Genomic DNA, 27,147 nt, shown 5'->3' with positions numbered 1-27,147 from the left:
ACAGACACAGACACGGCCATTATGAACCCACAGACAGACACAGACACGGCCATTATGGACCCACAGACAGACACGGCCATTATGAACCCACAGACAGACACAGACACGGCCATTATGAACCCACAGACAGACACAGACACGGCCATTATGAACCCACAGACAGACCCAGACACGGCCATTGTGGACCCACAGACAGACACGGCCATTATGAACCCACAGACAGACACAGACACGGCCATTATGGACCCACAGACAGACACAGACACGGCCATTATGGACCCACAGACAGACACAGATACGTCCATTATGGACCCACAGACAGACACGTCCATTATGAACCCACAGACAGACACAGACACGGCCATTATGGACCCACAGACAGACACAGACACGGCCATTATGGACCCACAGACAGACACAGACACGTCCATTATGGACCCACAGACAGACACAGACACGGCCATTATGGACCCACAGACAGACACAGACACGGCCATTATGGACCCACAGACAGACACAGACACGTCCATTATGGACCCACAGACAGACCCAGACACGGACATTATGGACCCACAGACACAGACACGTCCATTATGGACCCATAGACAGACCCAGACACGGACATTATGGACCCACAGACACGTCCATTATGGACCCATAGACAGACACAGACACGGCCATTATGGACCCACAGACACAGACACATCCATTATGGACCCACAAACAAACACAGCCATTATGGACCCACAGACAGACACGGCCATTATGGACCCACAGACAGACACAGACACGGCCATTATAAACCTCCTTGAGCCAGAGAGACAAAGAAATAGAGACACCAACACCCAGGGCTACAACCCAGCTAACTCAGCTGCGCTGGCTAAATGTCTAAGCATCTCACCTGGCAATTGATGTCTTGAAACGGTGTTCCAGTCACCTCTGGACCCTGGACACACACACAAAGACAAAGAACCACCTCGTGTAGCTCTAACAGACTGTCGGGGCAAGTGCTGTTAGCTAGTGGCACCTATGAAGGCCGGCTCGGCACACGAGGGGGGGGGGGTGGGTGGCCAGCACCACACCTGGCCGCCTTTGTCTCCCCAGTGGCGATGTTTACACACCGCACCAGGCACCTACTTGAGACCGAGTCCACCTAGGGAAGGTTCAGGACCAGTTCAGATAATCGTCACTGGTGTCGGCCGTGAGTGAGAATCGAACTCGGGTCGCCGGGTTCGTAGCATAGTGCAATAACCCCCACCACAGCCGCCACCACAGATGACACCACCGCCGATACCCACACAGCCACCACCACAACTACCACCGTAACTGCAGCCACCACCGACACCACCACTGCCACCGCCACCCACACAGCCACCACCACCACCGTAATTGCAGCCACCACCGACACCACCACCACCACCGACACCACCACCACCACCTACACCACCACCGCCACCCACACAGCCACCGCCACCACCGTAACTGCCGCCACCACCACCACCGATACCACCACAACCACCACCTACAGCACCACCGCCACCCACACAGCCACCGCCACAACCACCACCGTAATTGCAGCCACCACCGACACCACCACCACCACCACCTACACCACCACCGCCACCCACACAGCCACCATCACCACCGTAACTGCAGCCACCACCGACACCACCACCACCACCACCTACAGCACAACCACCACCGCCCTCTGCAGTGCGCCGTTTGACATCTCATTTGGGAGTGGCTGCGACACGGCCAACGTGAGCCACCTAGTGGCCAGTGTGGGAAGTCCGTATCCCGGTGGCTTCTAACAGGACAACCACCACCAGCAACCACCATCACCACGACTACCATCACCACCACCAGCAGCAACACCAACAGCACCACCACCAGAACCACCAGCAGCAGCACCACCACCACCACCAGCAGCACCACCACCAGAACCACCAGCAGCACCACCACCAGCACCACCACCAGCACCACCACCATCAGCACCACCACCATCAGCACCACCACCATCAGCACCACCACCAGCACCACCACCAACAGCACCACCACCACCAGCAGCACCACCACCACCACCACCAGCAGCACCACCACCACCATCAGCACCACCATCAGCACCACCACCATCAGCACCACCACCACCATCAGCACCACCACCAACAGCACCACCACCAGCAGCAGCACCACCACCATCATCAGCACCACCATCAGCACCACCATCAGCACCACCACCACCATCAGCACCACCACCATCAGCACCACCATCAGCACCACCACCATCAGCACCACCATCAGCACCACCACCACCATCAGTACCACCACCAACAGCACCACCACCAGCAGCACCACCATCAGCACCACCATCAGCACCACCACCATCAGCACCACCACCACCATCAGCACCACCATCAGCACCACCACCATCAGCACCACCACCACCATCAGCACCACCACCAACAGCACCACCACCAGCAGCAGCACCACCACCATCAGCACCACCATCAGCACCACCACCAGCAGCAGCACCAGCAGCACCACCACCACCATCAGCACCACCACCACCATCACCACCACCATCACCACCACCACCACCACCACCAACAGCACCACCACCAGCAGCAGCACCACCACCACCACCACCACCATCACCACCACCACCACCACCATCAGCACCACCACCACCAACAGCACCACCAGCAGCAGCACCACCACCACCATCACCACCATCAGCACCACCACCATCAGCACCACCACCAGCACCACCACCAGCACCACCACCAGCAGCAGCACCACCACCAACAGCACCACCACCATCAGCACCACCACCATCAGCACCACCACCACCAACAGCACCACCACCACCACCAACAGCACCACCACCAACAGCACCACCACCAACAGCACCACCACCAACAGCACCACCACCAACAGCACCACCACCACCACCAGCAGCAGCACCACCACCACCACCACCACCATCAGCACCACCACCACCAACAGCACCACCACCAACAGCACCACCACCAACAGCACCACCAACAGCAGCACCACCACCACCATCACCACCACCACCATCAGCACCACCACCACCAGCAGCACCACCACCACCACCAACAGCACCACCACCACCAACAGCACCACCACCACCACCATCAGCACCACCACCACCACCAACAGCACCACCACCAACAGCACCACCACCAACAGCACCACCACCAACAGCACCACCACCAACAGCACCACCACCAACAGCACCACCACCAGCAGCAGCACCACCACCACCACCATCAGCACCACCACCATTAGCAGCACCACCACCATCAGCACCACCAGCAGCACCACCGCCACCACCACCACCAGCACCACCAGCAGCACCACCAGCAGCACCACCAGCAGCACCGCCACTAACAGCACCACCACCATCAGCACCAACACCATCAGCACCACCACCAACAGCACCACCACCAACAGCACCACCACCAGCAGCAGCACCACCACCACCATCAGCACCACCACCACCATCAGCACCACCACCACCAGCACCACCACCAACAGCACCACCACCAACAGCACCACCAACAGCAGCACCACCACCACCATCACCACCACCACCACCAGCAGCACCACCACCACCAACAGCACCACCACCACCACCACCAACAGCACCACCACCAACAGCACCACCACCACCACCACCAACAGCACCACCACCACCACCATCAGCACCACCACCACCAACAGCACCACCACCAACAGCACCACCACCAACAGCACCACCACCAACAGCACCACCACCAGCAGCAGCACCACCACCAGCACCACCACCATTAGCAGCACCACCACCATCAGCACCACCAGCAGCACCACCAGCAGCACCACCGCCACCACCACCATCAGCACCACCACCATCAGCACCACCACCATCAGCACCACCACCATCAGCACCACCACCAGCAGCAGCACCAACACCATCAGCACCACCACCACCAACAGCACCACCACCACCAACAGCACCACCACCACCACCACCAACAGCACCACCACCATCAGCACCACCACCAGCAGCAGCACCACCACCATCAGCACCACCACCACCACCAACAGCACCACCACCATCAGCACCACCACCAACACCACCACCACCATCAGCACCACCACCAGCAGCAGCACCACCACCATCAGCACCACCACCACCAACAGCACCACCACCATCAGCAGCACCACCACCACCAACAGCACCACCACCACCATCAGCACCAACACCACCACCACCATCAGCACCACCACCACCACCACCATCAGCACCACCACCACCATCAGCACCACCACCACCATCAGCAGCACCACCACCATCAGCAGCACCACCACCATCAGCACCACCACCATCAGCACCACCACCAGCAGCACCACCACCATCAGCACCACCACCACCATCAGCACCACCACCACCATCAGCACCACCACCAACACCACCACCACCGACAGCACCACCACCAACAGCACCACCACCAACAGCACCACCATTAGCAGCAGCACCATTAGCAGCAGCACCATCAGCAGTAGCAGCACAAGCAGCACCACCAGCAGCCGCACCACCATCAGCACTACCAGCACCATCACCACAACCACCACCAGCAAAACCACCACCACCACCACCAGCACTACCACCACCAGCACCATCACCACAACCACCAGCACCATCACCACCACCAGCACCACCACCACCACCACCAGCACCACCAGCACTACCAGCAGCACCACCACCAGCACCATCACCACCACCACCACTAGCACCAGCACCACCACCACCACCACCAGCACCACCACCACCATCACCACCAGCAGCACCACCAGCACCACCAGCACTACCAGCACTACCAGCAGCACCACCACCAGCACCATCACCACCACCACCACCACCAGCACCAGCACCACCACCACCACCACCACCATCATGACCACCATGACCACCACCATCACCATCACCAGCACCACCATCACCATCACCACCACCACCAGCAGCACCATCACCGCCATCACCAGCACCACCATCACCATCAGCAGCACCACCACCATCACCTACACCACCTACACCACCTACACCACCGCCGCCACGACCATCACCACGACCACCATCCCCACCACCATTCCTCACCCCGGCAGCATCCTTCTGCAGCAGCAGAGGCTTGGCCTCGGTGATCTGGATCTCCTGCATTTCACTCGCCATGTTCAGAGCCCAGGTTCGACACCTGTGTGGCGTGAGGAAGGGAGATAGGGAAGGGTCGAGATAGAACACACACCACCATCGTCAACGCCACCATCATCATCATTATCATCAACGCCACCATCATCATCATTATCATCAACGCCACCATCATCATCATCAACGCCGCCACCATCATCATCATCAACGCCGCCATCATCATCATCAACGCCGCCATCATCATCATCATCAACGCCGCCACCATCATCATCATCAACGCCACCATCGTCATCATCAACGCCACCATCATCAACGCCACCATCATCAACGCCACCATCATCAACGCCACCATCATCAACGCCACCATCATCATCATCAACGCCACCATCATCATCATCAACGCCACCATCATCATCATCAACGCCACCACCATCATCATCAACGCCACCGTCATCATCAACGCCGCCACCATCATCATCAACGCCACCACCATCATCATCAACGCCACCACCATCATCATCAACGCCACCGTCATCATCAACGCCGCCACCATCATCATCAACGCCACCATCATCATCATCAACGCCACCACCGTCATCATCAACGCCGCCACCATCATCATCAACGCCACCACCATCATCATCAACGCCACCACCATCAACATCAACGCCACCACCATCAACATCAACGCCGCCACCATCATCATCAACGCCGCCACCATCATCATCAACGCCACCACCATCATCATCGCCACCATCGTCATCGCCACCATCATCATCATCAACGCCACCATCATCATCATCATCATCAACGCCACCACCATCATCATCAACGCCACCACCATCATCATCAACGCCACCACCATCATCATCAACGCAACCACCATCATCATCAACGGCACCACCATCATCATCAACACCACCACCATCATCATCAACGCCACCGACATCATCATCAACGCCACCACCGTCATCATCAACGCCACCACCATCATCATCAACGCCACCACCGTCATCAACGCCACCACCGTCATCATCAACGCCACCACCGTCATCATCAACGCCACCACCGTCATCATCAACGCCACCATCATCATCAACGCCACCATCATCATCAACGCCACCATCATCATCAACGCCACCATCATCATCAACGCCACCACCGTCAACGCCACCATCATCATCATCAACGCCACCATCATCATCATCAACGCCACCATCATCATCATCAACGCCACCACCGTCATCATCAACGCCACTACCGTCATCAACACCACCATCGTCATCGCCACCATCGTCGTCATCGCCGTTACCGCCGCGACCGCTATCATCATAAATATCATCAACGCCACCATCATCAACGCCACCATCACCGCCGTCACCATCACCACCGTCATTATCAGCACCATAATCATCAACACCACCATCACCACCGTCAACCATCACCACCGTCAACATCATCACCGAGTGTGAGTGATTGAGAGTGTGAAAGTGTGAGTGAGCGGAGCTTGTTTCCTCTCCCCCTGATTTACAGAGTGAGTGTGAGTAGGTGAGTGAGTGTGAGTAGGTAAGTGTGAGTGAGTGTGAGTAGGTCAGTGTGAGTGAGTGTGAGAGAGTGAGTGGAGTTTGTATTCTCTCCCCCTGTTCTGCAGAGTGAGAGTGAAGTTGATATCCTCTAACCTTGTTCTGCAGAGTGTAAAAGTAAGAGTGTGAGTGTGAGTAGGAGTGTGAGTACGAGTGAGAGTGTGAATAGGTCAGTGAGTAGGTGAGTGTGAGTAGGTGAGAGTGAGTGAGTGTGAGTAGGTGAGTGTGTAGGTGAGTGTGAGTAGGTGAGTGTGAGTAGGTCAGTGTGAGTAGGTGAGTGTGAGTAGGTCAGTGTGAGTGAGTGTGAGTAGGTGAGTGTGAGTAGGTGAGTGTGAGTAGGTGAGTGTGAGTAGGTGAGTGTGAGTAGGTCAGTGTGAGTAGGTCAGTGTGAGTAGGTGAGTGTGAGTAGGTCAGTGTGAGTAGGTGAGTGTGAGTAGGTCAGTGTGAGTAGGTGAGTGTGAGTAGGTCAGTGTGAGTAGGTCAGTGTGAGTAGGTGAGTGTGAGTAGGTGAGTGTGAGAGAGTGAGTGGAGTTGGTATCCTCTAACCCTGTTCTTAAGAGTGTGAGTGAGAGTGTGAGTGTGTGAGTGAGAGTGTGAGTGAGAGTGTGAGTGAGAGTGTGAGTGAGAGTGTGAGTGATAGTGTGAGTGAGAGTGTGAGTGAGAGTGTGAGTGAGAGTGTGAGTGAGAGTGTGAGTGAGAGTGTGAGTGAGAGTGTGAGTGACAGTGTGAGTGAGAGTGTGAGTGTGAGTGAGAGTGTGAGTGAGTGTGTGAGTGAGAGTGTGAGTAGGTGAGTGAGAGTGTGAGTAGGTGAGTGAGAGTGTGAGTAGGTGAGTGAGAGTGTGAGTGAGAGTGTCAGTAGGAGAGTGTGAGTAGGTGAGTGAGAGTGTGAGTAAGAGTGTGAGAGTGAGTGGAGTTTGTATCCTCTCCCCCCGTTCTGCAACGGGGTTTTGTTCCGCGTTCACAGCTTCCCTCCTCCCATAGCTAAACCAACACCCACGGTGGAACTGCTATCGGCCAAACCCACATCACCCAGCGCTGAAACATGACACCGAAAATTCCCCCCTCAACTGGGATCTCACACGGCACTAATCACCGCCCCCTCGTGGCGGCAGACAGACGAACAGGCAGCTGTATGAGTTGGCGAGCGAGTCTATGGATTGGTTGGCGAGAGAGCAGAAATATGGCTGGCTGGGTGGGTGAGCGAGTGAGTGAGTTCATGGATGAGCGAGAGAGAGGATGAGTGTGAATAAGTGGGTTGGCTGGGTGACGGGCGCGGCACGGGCTAGAGATGAGTTGGCGAGCGAGTCTATGGATTGGTTGGCGAGAGAGCAGGAATATGGCTGGCTGGGTGGGTGAGCGAGTGAGTGAGTTCATGGATGAGCGAGAGAGAGGATGAGTGTGAATAAGTGGGTTGGCTGGGTGACGGGCGCGGCACGGGCTAGAGATGAGTTGGCGAGCGAGTCTATGGATTGGTTGGCGAGAGAGCAGGAATATGGCTGGCTGGCTGGGTGGGTGAGCGAGTGAGTGAGTTCATGGATGAGCGAGAGAGAGGATGAGTGTGAATAAGTGGGTTGGCTGGGTGACGGGCGCGGCACGGGCTAGAGATGAGTTGGCGAGCGAGTCTATGGATTGGTTGGCGAGAGAGCAGGAATATGGCTGGCTGGCTGGGTGGGTGAGCGAGTGAGTGAGTTCATGGATGAGCGAGAGAGCGGATGAGTGTGAATAAGTGGGCTGGCTGGGTGACGGGCGCGGCACGGGCTAGAGAAGAGATGGAGTGATGTGGTACAGGAGGACGTGGAGCTGAGTGGACTTGCCGATGACTGGTACCAGCGGTGTCAAGATCGGCCTCTGTGGAGGAGGCTCGTGAAGGACGCTGCTACTGGGCAGTTGGAGGCAGTCGCCCTCCAACAACAACGGAGGGCGGAGGAGCGGCGCTCACAACAACGAGCGGAGCGCCGGGTGGCTAAAGCACAGCGAGTTGGCACAGTAGGGGGCACAGGTGGTGCATCAGCCAGTCATCTCGGTCATCTCAATCAGTCGACCCGTGGCATCTGGGTCTGCCCCGTGACCTCCTGCCAGCGGGCGTTCGACACTTCACGTGGCCTCAAGGTGCACATGGCCTGGCACAAGCGTCGTGGTGACGTCACCGCCACTTAGTGGCGAATGGCGGTTGTTGTTGGCTGGGTGAGTGAGTGGGCAATAGATGCGGACGTGTATGTTGAACTTCTTTCGCACCGTATGTGGCGGGGGTAAGGACAACAAACTATGGGTCTCTGTGTGAGTCTATGGGTCTCTGTGCGAGTATACGGGTCTCTGTGCGAGTCTATGGGTCTCTGTGCGAGTCTATGGGTCTCTGTGCGAGTATACGGGTGTCTCTGTGAGGGTCTATGGGTCTCTGTGCGAGTCTATGGGCCGGGTACGGGTACCCGTTTGCGACCCTGGTGCGGCCGGGTACGGGTACGGGTAAGGAATCAAAACCCGTTGGCGACCTCTGACGCAGGCAGAGAGACAGACGGACCCCGCTCACCCTCTCTCCCTGCTCGCCCCCACTGTCTCTCGCTCTCGCACGCGAACGAGCGAGCGATCAATTAATCAACACGGCCACTCGCACCGCGTGCCCATCTCACTCGCAGGGGGTCACATTGCGCAGTCACTCGAGCGTGCGGCGTGTGACCTGGGTCGTGCACCTAGCCTGGCACGGCAGGCAACTCACTGGACCTGGGACTCTCTCCGTGACCTCCTCCTGCACCTAGCCTGGCACAGCAGGCAACCGACGGGAACTGGGACCCTTTCCGTGACCGCCTCCTGCACCTAGCCTGGCACAGCAGGCAACCGACGGGAACTGGGACCCTTTCCGTGACCGCCTCCAGCACCTAGCCTGGCACAGCAGTCAACCCACGGGACCTGGGTCTCTCTCCGTGACCTCCTCCTGCACCTAGCCTGGCACTGCAGTCAACCCATAGCACCTATGGGTCTCTCTCCGTGACCTCCTCCTGCACCTAGCCTGGCACAGCAGTCAACCCATAGCACCTATGGGTCTCTATGGGTTTATATTCAAATTCTCCCCTACAAGCCGAACGACGTTGTTGTCGTCGGGAAGCGCTGACGCGGCTACCGTGCGCTGCGCGTAGTTGTTTTGAAATCGGATCCTGTGGTGTGGTGGGGGTGGGGGGGGTGGTGGGGGTGGTGTGGGTGGTGTGGGCAGGGGTGGTGGTGTAGGTGGTGTAGGTGGTGTGGGTGGTGTGGTGTTGTGGGTGGTGGGGGTGGTGCGGGTGGTGTGGGTGGTGGGGGTGGGGGGGGTGGTGGGGGTGGTGTGGGTGGTGTGAGTGGTGTGGTGTTGTGGGTGGTGGAGTGGTGTTGTGGGTGGTGGGGGTGGTGTGGGTGGTGTGGGTGTTGTGGGTGTTGTGGGTGGTGTGGGTGGTGTGGGTGGTGTGGGTGGTGGGGGTGGTGTGGGTGGTGTGGGTGGTGGGGGTGGTGTGGGTGGTGGGGGTGGTGTGGGTGGTGGGGGTGGTGGGGGTGGTGGGGGTGGTGTGGGTGTTGTGGGTGGTGTGGGTGGTGTGGGTGGTGTGGGTGGTGTGGGTGGTGTGGGTGGTGGGGGTGGTGGGGGTGGTGTGGGTGGTGTGGGTGGTGGGGGTGGTGTGGGTGGTGTGGGTGGTGGGGGTGGTGGGGGTGGTGTGGGTGGTGTGGGTGGTGTGGGTGGAGTGGGTGGTGTGGGTGGTGTGGGTGGTGTGGGTGGTGGGGGTGGTGTGGGTGGTGAGGGTGGTGTGGGTGGTGAGGGTGGTGTGGGTGTTGTGGTGTTGTGGGTGGTGTGGGTGGTGGGGGCGGTGTGGGCGGTGGGGGCGGTGTGGGCGGTGGGGGCGGTGTGGGGGGGGGTGGTGTGGGTGGTGTGGGTGGTGAGGGTGATGCAGAGGTCGCAACCGGGTACCCGATACCCGTACCCTACCCGATACCCGGCTACCCGTACCCAGCCGGGTACGGGTACGGGTAGGCTGTGAGTCACTGGTGAGTCACCGTTTGTCACTCATTTCCCAACGTCTTGTCTCTTCTCACAATGCAAGTTCCTAGAATCAACCCACCCACGCCTGCAACATGGCTTCATCCCAGAGGTCGCAATCGGGTACCCGTACCCTACCCGATACCCGGCCGGGTACGGGTAGATGGGTATCGGGTAGGGTACGGGTACCCGTTTGCGACCCTGGTGCAGCCGGGTACGGGTCAGGAATCAAAACCTGTTTGCGACCTCTGGGGTGGTGTGATGTGGGCGGTGTGGGGGTGGTGGGGGAAATGTTTCTTTAGAACAAAAAACAAAACCATCTAAATAATTACAAATAAGCGGGCCATCGAACCTTCTTGCGCCGTTTGCTTTTTTTAGTATGCAATTACGTACACGCTCATCATTCCCCTGCCAATAACATACCAGCGTGCGTGTGTATGTGCGTGTGTGCATGTGCATGTGTGTACGTGAGTGTGCTAAGGTGCTCCGTACAGCACTTGCCTCAGTCTGTTAAGTCTATACTGGGGACATTTGTGTTTGCGTGTGCATGTATGTGGTGGAAAGCGGTAGCGTAGTGATTCTAGATTTGAAGCTTTCGTGACTGCAAGGATTCATACGCTTAGTTCTTTCGGTAAAGTCACCATGTAGGTAAAAAATTTAATTAAAATTAATAAAAAATAAAATAAAATTACGTTTTATTTTTATGAATTAAATTTTTGTTTTTTTAAATTTTAATTTCATTTTGACTTTACGGAAAGAACTAAGGGTAGCGTAGTGGTTAGCGCTATGCTGCGCTACGAACCCGGTGACCCAAATTCAATTGCCGGTCCTGGGCCTCCCCTAGATCCACTCTGCCTCAAATGAGTGCCTGGTGCGGTGTGTAAACATTGCTGTTGGCCACCCACTCCCTTGTGTGCCGTGCCGGCCTTCGTAGGCGCGACTCGCTAACAGCACTTGCCAACAGTCCGCTGAAGGCTACACTGAGGGGCTTGAAATGAATTATATAACACACCGCACACCGCAGTCACCAGGTGAAAAATTCTGCGTGCAAAAATAATCACATTTCCTTTCAGAAAATAATAACATTTCAGTCGGCGGGAATTTTACGACCCAGTGTGGACATTTCTTATCGCTTTCGTCTAACTCCGGCCAACCACAACCACCACAACCACGACCACAACCACCACCACAACCACCACCACCACCACAACCACCACAACCATGACCACAACCACCACAACAACCACCACAACCACCACCACAAAAGATCCCACCGTGTAGCCTACGCAGGCTGTTGGGTACAAGTGCTGTTCGCGAGTAGCAGCAGCGCCTATGAAAGCCAGCGCTGTGGCACACACAGAGGGGGTGGGTGGCCAGCACCACGCCCGGCCGCCTTTGTCTCCCCAGTGGTGATGTTCACTACACACCGCTGCACCAGCTACTCATTTGAGGCTGAGTCGACCTAGGCTGAGGACCGGTTCAGATAATCGTCGCTGGTGGTGTCGGCCGTGAGCCGGAATCGATACCCGGGCTAGCAGCGCGCTGTTAGTGGGTAGCAGCACCTAAGAAGGTCAGCACAGCACACGAGGGGGTGGGTGGGTGGGTGGCCAGCACCAAGCATGCCCGACCGCCTTTGTCTCCCCACCTACACACACCTACAAATATCTAGATTTGAAGCTTTCGTGACTGCAAGGATTCATATTCGTAGGTTTTTTTCGGTAAAGTCACGTAGGTAAAAAAATTAAAATTTATAAAAGTAAAATAAAAATATAATAAAAAATCACGATGTTTCGGAGGGCAACACAAGCTTCCGTCTTCAGGTGGAACCGTCACAGCCACGACAGCTGTATCAAGTAAATGAGAGATTGCAAGGAAACAGTCCTTGTATATATGATGACGACGATGATACAACACTCGTAGTTGTAGATTTGAAGCTTTCGTGACTGCAAGGATTCATATTCTTAGGGTTTTTCGGTAAAGTCACGTAGGTAAAAAAATTAAAATTAATAAAAGTTAAATAAAAATATAATAAAAATCACGACGTTTCGGAGGCAACACAAGCTGTATCATTGATACAGCTATCCTATCATACAGCAATCGTATCATTGATACAGCAATCGTGCTGTGACGGTTCCACCTGAAGACGGAAGCTTGTGTTGCCTCCGAAACGTCGTGATTTTTATTACATTTTTATTTTACTTTTATTAACTTAATTTTTTTACCTACGTGACTTTACCGAAAAAACCTACGAATATGAACCTACAAAGATCCCCCGTATAGCCTGTAACAGACTGTAGGGGCAAGTGCTGTTAGCGAGCACCTATGAAGGCCGGAACGGCGCACGAGGGGGTGGGTGGCCAGCACCACGCCCGACCACCTTTGTCTCCCCAGTGACGATGTTTACACATCGCACCGGGTACTCATTTAAGGCTGAGTCGACCTAGGGGAGGAGGCCCAGGACCAGTTCAGATAATCGCCACTGGTGTTGGCCGTGAGCGGGGATCGAACCCAGGTCACCGGGTTCGTAGTGCAGCGTGCCGACCGCTCCCCCCCCGCTCCCCCACCGCTCCCCCCCCGCTCCCCCACCGCTCCCCCACCGCTCCCCCACCGCTCCCCCACCGCTCCCCCACCGCTCCCCCACCGCTCCCCCACCGCTCCCCCACCGCTCCCCCACCGCTCCCCCACCGCTCCCCCACCGCTCCCCCACCGCTCACCCACCGCTCACCCACCGCTCCCCCCCCACCGCTCCCCCCCACCGCTCCCCCCCACCGCTCCCCCCCACCGCTCCCCCCCACCGCTCCCCCCCACCGCTCCCCCCCACCGCTCCCCCCCACCGCTCCCCCCCACCGCTCCCCCCCACCGCTCGCCACACACCTCAGGCACACTGGACGCTGTACACTGCACACACCCACAGTATTAACATAAACATTAATAATTACCACGAGGCCACACGTGTGTTGTCTGCAGGCAAGGTCGGAAGATCTGATCGTCGTTCTATCCCCTGACCTTGATGTCACCTCTGCGTGTGTCAAAGTGCACCCCCCACCCACCCGCTCGCTCACTCACCCCCTTCACCTACCCACCCACTCACTTACACCTACTTACTTACCCACTCACCTTCCCACTCCCCTCTCCACCTACCTTCACACTCACTTTACTGCTCACCTCCCCACCCACCTCCCCACTCACCTCCCTATTAACTTACCCACCCACCTTCACACTCACCTTCCACTCACCTCCCCACTCACCTCCCCACTTAGCTCCCCCATTACCTCCCCACCCACTCACCTGCAAACCCACTCACCTGCAAACCCACTCACCTGCAAACCCACTCACCTGCAAACCCACTCACCTCCCCACCCACTCACCTCCCCACCCACTCACCTCCCCACCCACTCACCTCCCCACCCACTCACCTACTCACCGTCCCACTCACCTCCCCACTTAGCTCCCCCCTTACCTCCCCACCCACTCACCTGCAAACCCACTCACCTCCCCACCCACTCACCTCCCCACCCACTCACCTCCCCACCCACTTAACCACTCACCTTCCCACTTAGCTCCCCCCTTACCTCCCCACCCACTCACCTGCAAACCCACTCACCTCCCCACCCACTCACCTCCCCACCCACTCACCTCCCCACCCACTCACCTCCCCCACTCACCTCCCCCACTCACCTCCCCACCCACTCACCTCTCCACCCACTTAACCACTCACCTTCCCACTTAGCTCCCCCCTTACCTCCCCACCCACTCACCTGCAAACCCACTCACCTCCCCACCCACTCACCTCCCCACCCACTCACCTCCCCCACTCACCTCCCCACCCACTCACCTCTCCACCCACTTAACCACTCACCTTCCCACTTAGCTCCCCCCTTACCTCCCCACCCACTCACCTGCAAACCCACTCACCTCCCCACCCACTCACCTCCCCCACTCACCTCCCCCACTCACCTTCCCACCCACTCACCTCTCCACCCACTTAACCACTCACCTTCCCACTTAGCTCCCCCCTTACCTCCCCACCCACTCACCTGCAAACCCACTCACCTCTCCACCCACTCACCTCCCCCACTCACCTTCCCACCCACTCACCTCTCCACCCACTTAACCACTCACCTTCCCACTTAGCTCCCCCCTTACCTCCCCACCCACTCACCTGCAAACCCACTCACCTCCCCACCCACTCACCTCCCCACCCACTCACCTCCCCACCCACTCACCTCCCCACCCACTCACCTCTCCACCCACTTAACCACTCACCTTCCCACTTAGCTCCCCCCTTACCTCTCCACCCACTCACCTCTCCACCCACTCACCTCCCCACCCACTCACCTCCCCACCCACTCACCTCCCCACCCACTCACCTCCCCACCCACTCACCTCCCCACCCACTCACCTCCCCACCCACTCACCTCTCCACCCACTTAACCACTCACCTTCCCACTTAGCTCCCCCCTTACCTCCCCACCCACTCACCTGCAAACCCACTCACCTCCCCACCCACTCACCTCCCCACCCACTCACCTCCCCACCCACTCACCTCCCCACCCACTCACCTCTCCACCCACTTAACCACTCACCTTCCCACTTAGCTCCCCCCTTACCTCCCCACCCACTCACCTGCAAACCCACTCACCTCCCCACCCACTCACCTCCCCACCCACTCACCTCCCCACCCACTCACCTCCCCATCCACTTAACCACTCACCTTCCCACTCACCTCCCCACTTAGCTCCCCCCTAACCTCCCCACCCACTCACCTGCAAACCCACTCACCTCCCCACCCACTTACCCACTCACCCGATCCCTTCACCATCACCTGCTCAGACCAGTGTGAACTGGATCTCTGTATCTACTCTGCGTAGCAGTACCAACCCCAAATGTATTCACCTGACAAACATCCACATTGGTTACGCAAGTGAAAGGTGTCTGTGTGTGTGTGTCTGTGTGTGTGTCTGTGTGTGTGTCTGTGTGTGTGTCTGTGTGTGTGTCTGTGTGTGTGTCTGTGTGTGTGTCTGTGTGTGTGTCTGTGTGTGTGTCTGTGTGTGTGTCTGTGTGTGTGTCTGTGTGTGTGTCTGTGTGTGTGTGGGGAGCAGTAGTGTAGCGGTTAGCGCGCTGCCCTACGAACCTGGCGACCCGGGTTCGATTCCCGCTCACGGCAAACACCAGTGACGATTGTCTAAACCGGTCCTGGGCCTCCCCTAGGTCGACTCCGCCTCAAATGAGTGTGTAGTAAACATCGCCACTAGGGAGACAAAGGTAGCCGGGCGTGGTGCCTGCCACCCAGCAGAGGTTAGGAGTTCGACTCCCGCTCACGATCACAATAGCAGTGGGCAGCAGATATCTTAACCTGTCCTGGGCCTCCCCTAGCTCGACTCGGCCTTAAATTCGTAATCTAGTGCCGTGTGTAAGCATTGCCACTAGGGAGACAAAGGCGGCCGGGTGTGGTGCTGGTCACCCACCCCCTCGTGTGCCACAGTGCCGGCCTTCATAGCAGAGGTCGCAATCTGGTACCCGATACCCGTACCCTACCCGATACCCGGCTACCCGTACCCGGCCGGGTACGGGTACCCGTTTGCGACCCTGGTGCGGCCGGGTACGGGTACGGGTAGGCCGTGAGTCACTGGTAACTGTTTTTCACTCATTTGCCAACGTCTTGTCTCTTCTCACAATTCAAGTTCCTCGAATCAACCCACCCGCGCCTGCAACATGGCTTCATCCCAGAGGTCGCAATCAGGTACCCGATACCCGTACCCTACCCGTACCCGGCAGGGTACGGGTCTATGTAAACACGACTCCTTGTAAAAAAAAGGTGTCAGTTTTGTTTCCAGATAGAAGGGTAAAAATCCAATTATTATAATACTATATTCTATCAATAAAAACAAACAATTTTAAACATTATTTTTTACATGTTATGTTTCGGCTTGGGGTCTAATTGTGCACGCTCAACTGACGTTGGCTGTAAATCACCACGGCCCCTTACCTTGTGGCAAGCTTCGGGGTCCACTTACTGGAGTCGTGGAGTTCTTCAATTACTAGTACGGTACATTTAATTAAAGCGTGTTTTTTTTAAAAAAAGTGTTTTTTAAAATTACTTATTTTACCAGGTAAAGCCACACTGAGCTACGTAGATTTTTTTTTCAGAAGCTACCTGGACATAACACATGATTGGCTCCAGGGAAAATGTCATATCACGCGGAAATGCAGAGCAGTTGCCAAAATACTCTGACCCAGCGCGATGTTTGATTGCAAATGTGGAGGGGAAAAACCGGACGACCCGGAGAAAAATCGACGCGACCACCATCCAGATCGAACCCACGACCTCCTGCATACCAGGCGAGGAAGTTAACATCTCCTAGCTACCGTGATGATGATGAGAGAGACAAGCAAACTCCAAATATACAGCAGGCGTCAAGGTCGGGATAGAACCCACGACCTCCTGCATACCAGGCGAGGAAGTTAACATCTCCTAGCCACCGTGATGATGATGATGAGAGACACACACAGACTGTAGACCAGGCGAGGAAGTTAACATCTCCTAGCCACCGTGATGATGATGATGATGAGAGAGACGCAGACTCCAAATATACAGCAAGCATCAGGGTCGGGATAGAAACCACGACCTCCTGCATACCAGACGAGGTAGTTAACATCTCCTAGCCACCGTGATGATGATGATGAGAGACACACACAGACTGTAGACCAGGCGAGGTAGTTAACATCTCCTAGCCACCGTGATGATGATGATGATGAGAGAGACGCAGACTCCAAATATACAGCAGCAGGCGTCAGGGTCGGGATAGAAACCACGACCTCCTGCATACCAGGCGAGGAAGTTAACATCTCCTAGCCACCGTGATGATGATGATGATGAGAGAGAACACATTCCTGCAGAGGGAGCTGGTAGGAACGTTGGGTTGCTCGGTCAATGGCCTGCAGGGTCAACGGCGGCGTGGTGTATTCCGCAAATATTGCCGACTGTGAGGGCGGGCACAAGCCGGCGTGAGTAGGTGAAACGTTGAGTTTTATAAGGGCACCACGGGGTGACCAGCCCCTCCCCACCCAGCCCCTCCCCACCCAGCCCCTCCCCACCCAGCCCCTCCCCACCCAGCCCCTCCCCACCCAGCCCCTCCCCACCCAGCCCCTCCCCACCCAGCCTCTCCCTACCCTCCCCACCCAGCCCCTCCCCACCCTCCCCACCCAGCCCCTCCCTCCCCACCCAGCCCCTCCCTCCCCACCCAGCCCCTCCCTCCCCACCCAGCCCCTCCCTCCCCACCCAGCCCCTCCCTCCCCACCCAGCCCCTCCCTCCCCACCCAGCCCCTCCCTGCACGACGGACGGACACAATAATCCCCTGTGGGCTGGTGTAACCTGGCGGTTCCTACCAGTACAAGCAAACTCCAACTATACAGCAGCAGGCGTCAGGGTCGGGATAGAAACCACGACCTCCTGTATACCAGGCGAGGTAGTTAACATCTCCTAGCCACCGTGATGATGATGATGATGAGAGAGACGCAGACTCCAAATATACAGCAGCAGGCGTCAGGGTCGGGATAGAAACCACGACCTCCTGCATACCAGGCGAGGTAGTTAACATCTCACCACCATGGCGCCAGGTTAACACGGTGTGATCTTTGCGTTGTGTGTGTGAGAGAGAGAACGTGAGGGAGGAGTGGTGGTGCAGTGGTTGGTGCACTGCGCTGCAAGGGTCTGGGCCAGGCGACCCGTAACCCATTGACGGTCACGGCTAACATCAGCGGCAGAACCGAGTGTGGCATCTGAACTGGTTCTGGCACTTTCTTCCACACGATTGCTTCAGCAAATGGGTCTCTGTGTGATGAGTCTATAGGTCTCTGTGTGATGAGTCCATGGGTCTCTTTGTGACGAGTGTTTGAGTCTCGGTGTGATGAGTCTATGGGTCTCTGTGTCTGTCTATGGGTCTCTGTGTGAGTCTATGGGTCTCTGTGTGAGTCTATGGGTCTCTGTGTGAGTCTATGGGTCTCTGTGTGAGTCTATGGGTCTCTGTGTGAGTCTATGGGTCTCTGTGTGAGTCTATGGGTCTCTGTGTGAGTCTATGGGTCTCTGTGTGAGTCTATGGGTCTCTGTGTGAGTCTATGGGTCTCTGTGTGAGTCTATGGGTCTCTGTGTGAGTCTATTGGTCTCTGCTGTGTGAGTCTATGTGGTGTCTGTGTGATGAGTCTATAGGTCTCTGTGTGATGAGTCCATGGGTCTCTTTGTGACGAGTGTTTGAGTCTCGGTGAGTCTATGGGTCTCGGTGTGATGAGTCTATGGGTCTCTGCTGTGTGAGTATCTGGGTCTGTGTGGTGAGTCTATGGGGTGTCTGTGTGATGAGTCTATAGGTCTCTGTGTGATGAGTCTGTGGGTCTCTTTGTGACGAGTGTTTGAGTCTCGGTGAGTCTATGGGTCTCAGTGTGATGAGTCTATGGGTCTCTGTGTGAGTCTATGGCTCACTGCTGTGTGAGTCTATGGGTCTCTGCTGTGTGAGTCTATGGGTGGGTCTCTGCTGTGTGAGTCTATGGGTGGGTCTCTGCTGTGTGAGTCTATGGCTCACTGCTGTGTGAGTCTATGGGTCTCTGCTGTGTGAGTCTCTGGGTCTCTGCTGTGTGAGTCTATGGGTCTCTGCTGTGTGAGTCTATGGGTCTCTGCTGTGTGAGTCTATGGGTCTCTGCTGTGTGAGTCTATGGGTCTCTGCTGTGTGAGTCTATGGGTCTCTGCTGTGTGAGTCTATGGGTCTCTGCTGTGTGAGTCTATGGGTCTCTGCTGTGTGAGTCTATGGGTCTCTGCTGTGTGAGTCTATGGGTCTCTGCTGTGTGAGTCTCTGCTACGCGAGTCTCTGAGTCTCTACTGTGTGAGTCTCTGGGTCTCTACTGTGTGAGTCTATGGGTCTCTGCTGTGTGAGTCTATGGGTCTCTGCTGTGTGAGTCTATGGGTCTCTGCTGTGTGAGTCTATGGGTCTCTGCTGTGTGAGTCTATGGGTCTCTGCTGTGTGAGTCTATGGGTCTCTGCTGTGTGAGTCTATGGGTCTCTGCTGTGTGAGTCTATGGGTCTCTGCTGTGTGAGTCTATGGGTCTCTGCTGTGTGAGTCTATGGGTCTCTGCTGTGTGAGTCTATGTGGTGTCTGTGTGATGAGTCTATAGGTCTCTGTGTGATGAGTCCATGGGTCTCTTTGTGACGAGTGTTTGAGTCTCGGTGAGTCTATGGGTCTCGGTGTGATGAGTCTATGGGTCTCTGTGTCAGTCTATGGGTCTCTGTGTGAGTCTATGGGTCTCTGCTGTGTGAGTATCTGGGTCTGTGTGGTGAGTCTATGGGGTGTCTGTGTGATGAGTCTATAGGTCTCTGTGTGATGAGTCTGTGGGTCTCTTTGTGACGAGTGTTTGAGTCTCGGTGAGTCTATGGGTCTCAGTGTGATGAGTCTATGGGTCTCTGTGTGAGTCTATGGCTCACTGCTGTGTGAGTCTATGGGTCTCTGCTGTGTGAGTCTATGGGTCTCTGCTGTGTGAGTCTATGGCTCACTGCTGTGTGAGTCTATGGGTCTCTGCTGTGGGAGTCTCTGGGTCTCTGCTGTGTGAGTCTCTGGGTCTCTGCTGTGTGAGTCTATGGGTCTCTGCTGTGTGAGTCTATGGGTCTCTGCTGTGTGAGTCTATGGGTCTCTGCTGTGTGAGTCTATGGGTCTCTGCTGTGTGAGTCTATGGGTCTCTGCTGTGTGAGTCTATGGGTCTCTGCTGTGTGAGTCTATGGGTCTCTGCTGTGTGAGTCTATGGGTCTCTGCTGTGTGAGTCTATGGGTCTCTGCTGTGTGAGTCTATGGGTCTCTGCTGTGTGAGTCTATGGGTCTCTGCTGTGTGAGTCTCTGCTACGCGAGTCTCTGAGTCTCTACTGTGTGAGTCTCTGGGTCTCTGCTGTGTGAGTCTATGGGTCTCTGCTGTGTGAGTCTATGGGTCTCTGCTGTGTGAGTCTATGGGTCTCTGCTGTGTGAGTCTATGGGTCTCTGCTGTGTGAGTCTATGGGTCTCTGCTGTGTGAGTCTATGGGTCTCTGCTGTGTGAGTCTATGGGTCTCTGCTGTGTGAGTCTATGGGTCTCTGCTGTGTGAGTCTATGGGTCTCTGCTGTGTGAGTCTATGGGTCTCTGCTGTGTGAGTCTATGGGTCTCTGCTGTGTGAGTCTATGGGTCTCTGCTGTGTGAGTCTATGGGTCTCTGCTGTGTGAGTCTATGGGTCTCTGCTGTGTGAGTCTATGGGTCTCTGCTGTGTGAGTCTATGGGTCTCTACTGTGTGAGTCTATGGGTCTCTGCTGTGTGAGTCTATGGGTCTCTGCTGTGTGAGTCTCTGGCTCTCTGCTGTGTGAGTCTGTGGCTTTCTGCTGTGTGAGTCTGTAGCAAATCTGCAGTGTGAGTCTGTGGCTCTCAGCTGTGTGAGTCTAAGGGGCTCTGCGGGTTTTTATTCATTACAGTAATGGCTTCGTGTGTGATAGAAATCTGCGGAAGCTGTAAGAAAGCCCCACCAAACCGCAAAGCTCCCCTATGTAGCCTTACCAGACTATTTGGCCAAGTGCTGTTAGCGAGCACCTATGAAGGCCAGAACTGTGGCACACGAGGGGGTGAATGGCCAGCACCACGCCCGGCCGCCTTTGTCTCCCCAGTGGCGATGATAACACACCGCACTCAATTTTCGATGTAAAGCTTTCGTGACTGCAGGGATTCATCTTCTTGGTTTTTTTCGGTAAAGTCATCACGTAGAAGGGAAGTAATAAAATAATAAAAATAAAACATAATAAAATAAACGCAAGCAGCCGTCTTCAGGTGAAGACGGCTGCTTGCGTTGTAGCCGAAACGTCGTGAGAATTATTTTATTATGTTTTATTTTTATTATTTTATTACTTCCCTTCTACGTGACTTTACCGAAAAAAACCAAGAAGATGAACACCGCACTCATTTGAGGCCGAGTCGACCTAGGGGAAGCCCAGGACCGGTTCAGATAAACTCAGGTCACCGGGTTCCTAGCGCAGCGCTAACCCGCCACACTATTCGCAGCTTCCGCACAGATGGATTCACGAATCCCAATCGCATTGGAATATCCACTCGTACACTCTGTCTGCACAATGCACACACATTTGAGTATTGTCAGATCCACATGTTGGATGAGGGACTGCCCCAGCCGCACTGTCAAGTCTCGTGGAGGTAAAATGACCATACTTCACCACTTTGGTCATCATGCACAGCAGAGGCTACGTTGATACGTGCAGCGGGGGCATAGAGCAGTAGAGTACAACAATGTCACCGAATTATCCTGCACCGTCCACCCATCGTAGCCGTAGCAAAACCTATAGCGCCTGTTATGCACCCGCGGTATAAACAAACCAGCAAGTGTGGGGGGGGGGGGAAACACGGCCACCACCGGTGACGATTATTTCAACCGGTCCTGTGCCTCCCCTAGGTCGACTCAGTCTCAAACGAGTAACTGCTGTGGTTGTGTGAACATGGCCAATTCCCGGGGCGAAGATGGGCGTCTAAGTATAAATGTTGCGTCTTAACCCTCCGCCACCCGACACAGCCAATAAATAACGACCCAATGAGTTACTAGTGTAGTGTAGTGTGTAGTGTAGTGTGTAGTGTAGTGTATAGTGCAGTGTAATTATACCACTTCAGCCCACCGGTGTGTTGGAGAGTAAAGCCACAACATTTACAATGTAAGGGGCAATCCCATTTAGTAGGGAGGCAAAATAAATCCGTCAAAACTTGAGCCCTCTCTACCCCTCTCCCTGTACGGGAAGTAATAAAATAATAATAATAAAACATAACAAAATAATTCTCACGACGTTTCGGCCACAACGCAAGCAGCCGTCCTCAGGTGAAGAATGAAACACCACCAAGCTTGGAGCGTATATATTTAAGCTGGGTTAGAGCGGCCGATATTTAATCCAAGCTGAAAAGATTAAGGATGAGTAATATGAGCGTGGCTAGTAGAAAGGAAATAAGTTAAATAATAGAATACGACGTTTCGATTGCAACACAAGCAACCGTCATCAGGTAGAGCTACATTTGAGAGAGAGGCAAAACACAGACACGGAGACACACAGACAGACACACAAGCAGAGAGAGAGACACACAGACACACAGAGAGCGAGACACAGACACACAGAGAGAGACACACACAGACGCAGAGAGCGACACACAGAGGCAGACACAGAGAGACACAGAGAGAGACACAGAGAGAGACACAGAGCGAGACACAGAGAGAGACACAGAGAGAGACACAGAGAGAGACACAGAGACACACAGAGAGACACACAGAGACACACACAGAGAGAGACACAGAGACACACACAGAGAGACACACAGAGAGAGACACAGAGACACACACACACAGAGAGACACACACACACAGAGAGACACACACACACAGAGAGACACACACACACAGAGAGACACACACACACAGAGAGACACACACACAGAGAGAGACACACAGACACAGAGAGAGACACACACAAAGAGACATAGGTTTTTACCCTTTCATCTGGCACAAAAACTGACACCTTTATACAAGGCATCATGTTTGCAATAACCACAACACAAGCAGTCAAAATGCAAAATATAGTGATAGGTTTTTACCCTTTCAACTGGTACAAAACTGACACCTTTATACAAGGCATCATGTTTGCAATAACCACAACACAAGCAGTCAAAATGCAAAATATAGTGATAGGTTTTTACCCTTTCAACTGGTACAAAACTGACACCTTTATACAAGGCATCATGTTTGCAATAACCACAACACAAGCAGTCAAAATGCAAACAAAAAGAAACAACTCTGATGATGATAATGATATGCACTGTCCTTGAAGTTGATTGGTCCACACCCGAGACAGCTTTTCTTAGAGCCTAGTCTCACATGGTGTTGGACCAGATGACGCCAAAAGGCGTTTGTGACTTTACCCAAAGAACAAAAAAGTACAGATGGATTTCTGCAAGAACGAAATCTACAAATCACGTTTGAACCGCCTCTACGGGGAGAGTTTCCCTACACAACGATTCGATCTTGTCACACCTGATGACGATTGCTTGCGTTGCGATCGAAACGTCATCATCTATACCCACAGAACCAAAGCGTACGGATGGATTCCTGCAGTCACGAAAGCTTAAAATCAAGATTAGACCACCCACCACCCACCCCAATACGCAAGCGTACGCATTTGAGTTAACCTACCTCGCCCCGATCCATGTGTAACGCACTAAATGGACGGCTTCTACTAAGTACGGTGACGTTTCGCTGGTATAATTATATAATTGCATCAGCCAGCTTTCGCTACCAATAATGATCCATCAATGTAAATGTTTCGCGTGAGGTCGCCTGATTAAGCTGGTGGTAATTACTGGCGAAACGTCGTACTTTAGATAGTAAATGTTGCGTGGATTTTCTATCGGTTAGTGCCGTTACCTAGTCACGAATTTTCTGATGAAGCTAGCGGTAATTACTAGCGAAACGTCGTACTTTAGATGGTAAATGTTGCGTGGATTTGCTCTCGGTTAGTGCTGTTACCTCGTCACGAATTTCCTGATTAAGCTAGCGGTAATTGCCTGCGAAACGTCGTATTTTAGATGGTAAATGTTGCGTGGATTTGCTCTCGGTTAGTGCTGTTACCTAGTCACGAATTTCCTGATGAAGCTAGCGGTAATTGCCTGCGAAACGTCGTACTTTAGATGGTAAATGTTGCGTGGATTTTCTCTCAGTTAGTGCCGTTACCTAGTCACGAATTTTCTGATTAAGCTAGCGGTAATTACTAGCGAAACGTCGTACTTTAGATGGTAAATGTTGCGTGGATTTGCTCTGGGTTAGTGCTGTTACCTAGTCACGAATTTCCTGATTAAGCTAGTGGTAATTGCCTGCGAAACGTCGTAATTTAGACGGTAAATGTTGCGTGGATTTGCTCCCAGACACACCACCAGGTAGTGCCGTTACCTCGTCACGAATTTCTTGATTAAGCTAGTGGTAATTGCCTGCGAAACGTCGTACTTTAGATGGTAAATGTTGCGTGGATTTTCTCTCGGTTAGTGCTGTTACCTAGTCACGAATTTCCTGATGTTGCTAGCGGCAATTGCCTGCGAAACGTCGTATTTTAGATGCTAAATGTTGCGTGGATTTTCTCTCAGACACACCACCAGTTAGTGCTGTTACCTCGTCACGAATTTCCTGATGTTGCTAGCGGTAATTGCCTCCGAAACGTCGTATTTTAGATGGTAAATGTTGCGTGGATTTGCTCTCAGACACACCACCAGTTAGTGCTGTTACCTCGTCACGAATTTCCTGATGTTGCTAGCGGTAATTGCCTGCGAAACGTCGTATTTTAGATGGTAAATGTTGCGTGGATTTGCTCTCGGTTAGTGCTGTTACCTAGTCACGAATTTTCTGATTAAGCTAGCGGTAATTACTAGCGAAACGTCGTACTTTAGACGGTAAATGTTGCGTGGATTTTCTCTCGGTTAGTGCTGTTACCTAGTCACGAATTTCCTGATTAAGCTAGCGGTAATTGCCTGCGAAACGTCGTACTTTATATGGTAAACGTTGCGTGGATTTGCTCTCGGTTAGTGCTGTTACCTAGTCACGAATTTCCTGAAGAAGCTAGCGGTAATTGCCTGCGAAACGTCGTACTTTAGACGGTAAACGTTGCGTGGATTTGCTCTCGGTTAGTGCTGTTACCTAGTCACGAATTTCCTGAAGAAGCTAGTGGTATTTTACTGACGAAACGTCGTACTTTAGATGGTTAATGTTGTGTAAATTCTCTCTCAAACACAGTTTCATAGCGGTAACGAATTGCCACGTTCTGTTAACGCGACAAACCTTAACAGAATTAGCAGAGTCGGGTGGTGGTGACGACGACGGCTTTCACGACACAACATTGACTTACGGCCCCTCACAAAAATAACAATAAAACTATGGATCTTAACACCTGTTCTATTGACGATTTCGTCAAATAAAAGCAACGGCATTGTAAAAAAACGCTACGCCTCCGGCGATATAGAAACACGATCATCGTGACAGCACTCACCCGGACCGCCCTCCTCAGATTGCCGCAGAGACTCGCCTGAGGTAAAAAAAAGGAAATGTATTTGCTTTTTAAAAAAAAAATGTTGAGGGGTTTAAAAAAAATAAAATAAAAATAAACACCAAACCCCGATTGCTAAACAACGACGCCGCCTTTAGCCGAAGCGAATCGAGCGAAGTTTGTTTGCGACTTGTTATATTTTTCACAAAATCGTGCAATAGTTTATGTTTTAAATTAGACGGTTTGAGAAGAAATGTGTTAATTTGCGTTCGTTAAAATCGAAAACGCAAAATCAGCCGCCACAAGCAGTCGGAGCAGCGCCGCGCGAAGCTTTAAGGTGGGGCCCGCAGTGGTGAGGGGGGGGGGACGTCACGTGACACGCGGGGAGGGGTGGAAGTGACGTCAACCGGTTAAAGCCCCGCCCCCCCCGCATCTCCCGCGAAGCGGACATCTTAGGTGGGGAAGGGTGAAGGCGGCCATCTTACGTGAGGAGCGGGAGGTTATCATAGGCGGGGCCCGCAGTGGTGAGGGAGGGGAATGTCACGTGACGCGCGGGGAGGGGTGGAAGTGACGTCAGCCGGTTAAAGCCCCGCCCCCCGCATCGACCCCCGCGAAGCGGACATCTTAGGTGGGGAAGGGTGAAGGCGGCCATCTTACGTAAGGGACGGGAGGTTGGAACCATAGACGAGGCCCGCAGTGGAGGGGGAGGGGACGTCACGTGACGTCCGGGGAGGGGGGGAAGTGACGTCACCCGGTTAAAGCCCCCCCCCCTGCATATCTCTTCCCTCTAGCAGACATCTTAGGTGGGGAAGAGAGGCTGCATCGGCAAATGTTTTACTGTAATTGTAGGGATAGGCGGGCGGGGGTTGATGGGATCAGAAGGGGTTGAGGGCATCGGCAAATATCGTTTACTGCAATTGTAGGGGAAGGCGTCCAGACGGTAAGACGGCCATCTTACGTAGGGAAGGCGGCCATCTTACGTAAGGAATGCGGCCATCTTACGTAGGGAAGGCGGCCATCTTACATAGGGAAGGCGGCCATCTTACGTAGGGAAGGCGACCATCTTCGTTGCTAATCACCAGCGAAACGTCATACTCAAAATTGTAAATGTTGTGGGTTTACTTCCCAGCGCCGAAGTAATAACTCATTGGCACCCTTTGTTTACGTGACAAACCTTACTAACTGGTGCTTTAACCCAAAACAAAAAACATTCATTTTGGATCTTTGTGGGGTGGTAGGACATTCATTGCAGAGGGAGGCGGCCATCTTGCGTGGGGGGGAGGCGGCCATCTTG

At 54.3% G+C, this 27,147-nt stretch overlaps 1 long non-coding RNA gene across 1 annotated transcript; it reads right to left on the bottom strand.

Moving 5' to 3' along the window:
• Positions 1-781: 781 nt before the first annotated feature.
• Positions 782-26,212, bottom strand: LOC144740623 (uncharacterized). The gene is made up of 3 exons (XR_013589702.1): positions 25,857-26,212; positions 5,162-5,255; positions 782-946 (listed from the first exon to the last, which is right to left on the bottom strand). It is a non-coding gene; the product is annotated as an uncharacterized LOC144740623 (long non-coding RNA).
• Between the last annotated feature and the right edge of the window lie 935 nt (positions 26,213-27,147).

The sequence above is a fragment of the Lampetra planeri genome, unplaced genomic scaffold, assembly GCF_965212315.1.
Source record: "Lampetra planeri unplaced genomic scaffold, kcLamPlan1.2.h2 scaffold_244, whole genome shotgun sequence".
Classification (NCBI taxonomy): Eukaryota; Metazoa; Chordata; class Hyperoartia; order Petromyzontiformes; family Petromyzontidae; genus Lampetra; species Lampetra planeri.
Note: the sequence above shows the minus strand (reverse complement) of the source record. Positions and strands in the feature narration are given on the sequence as shown.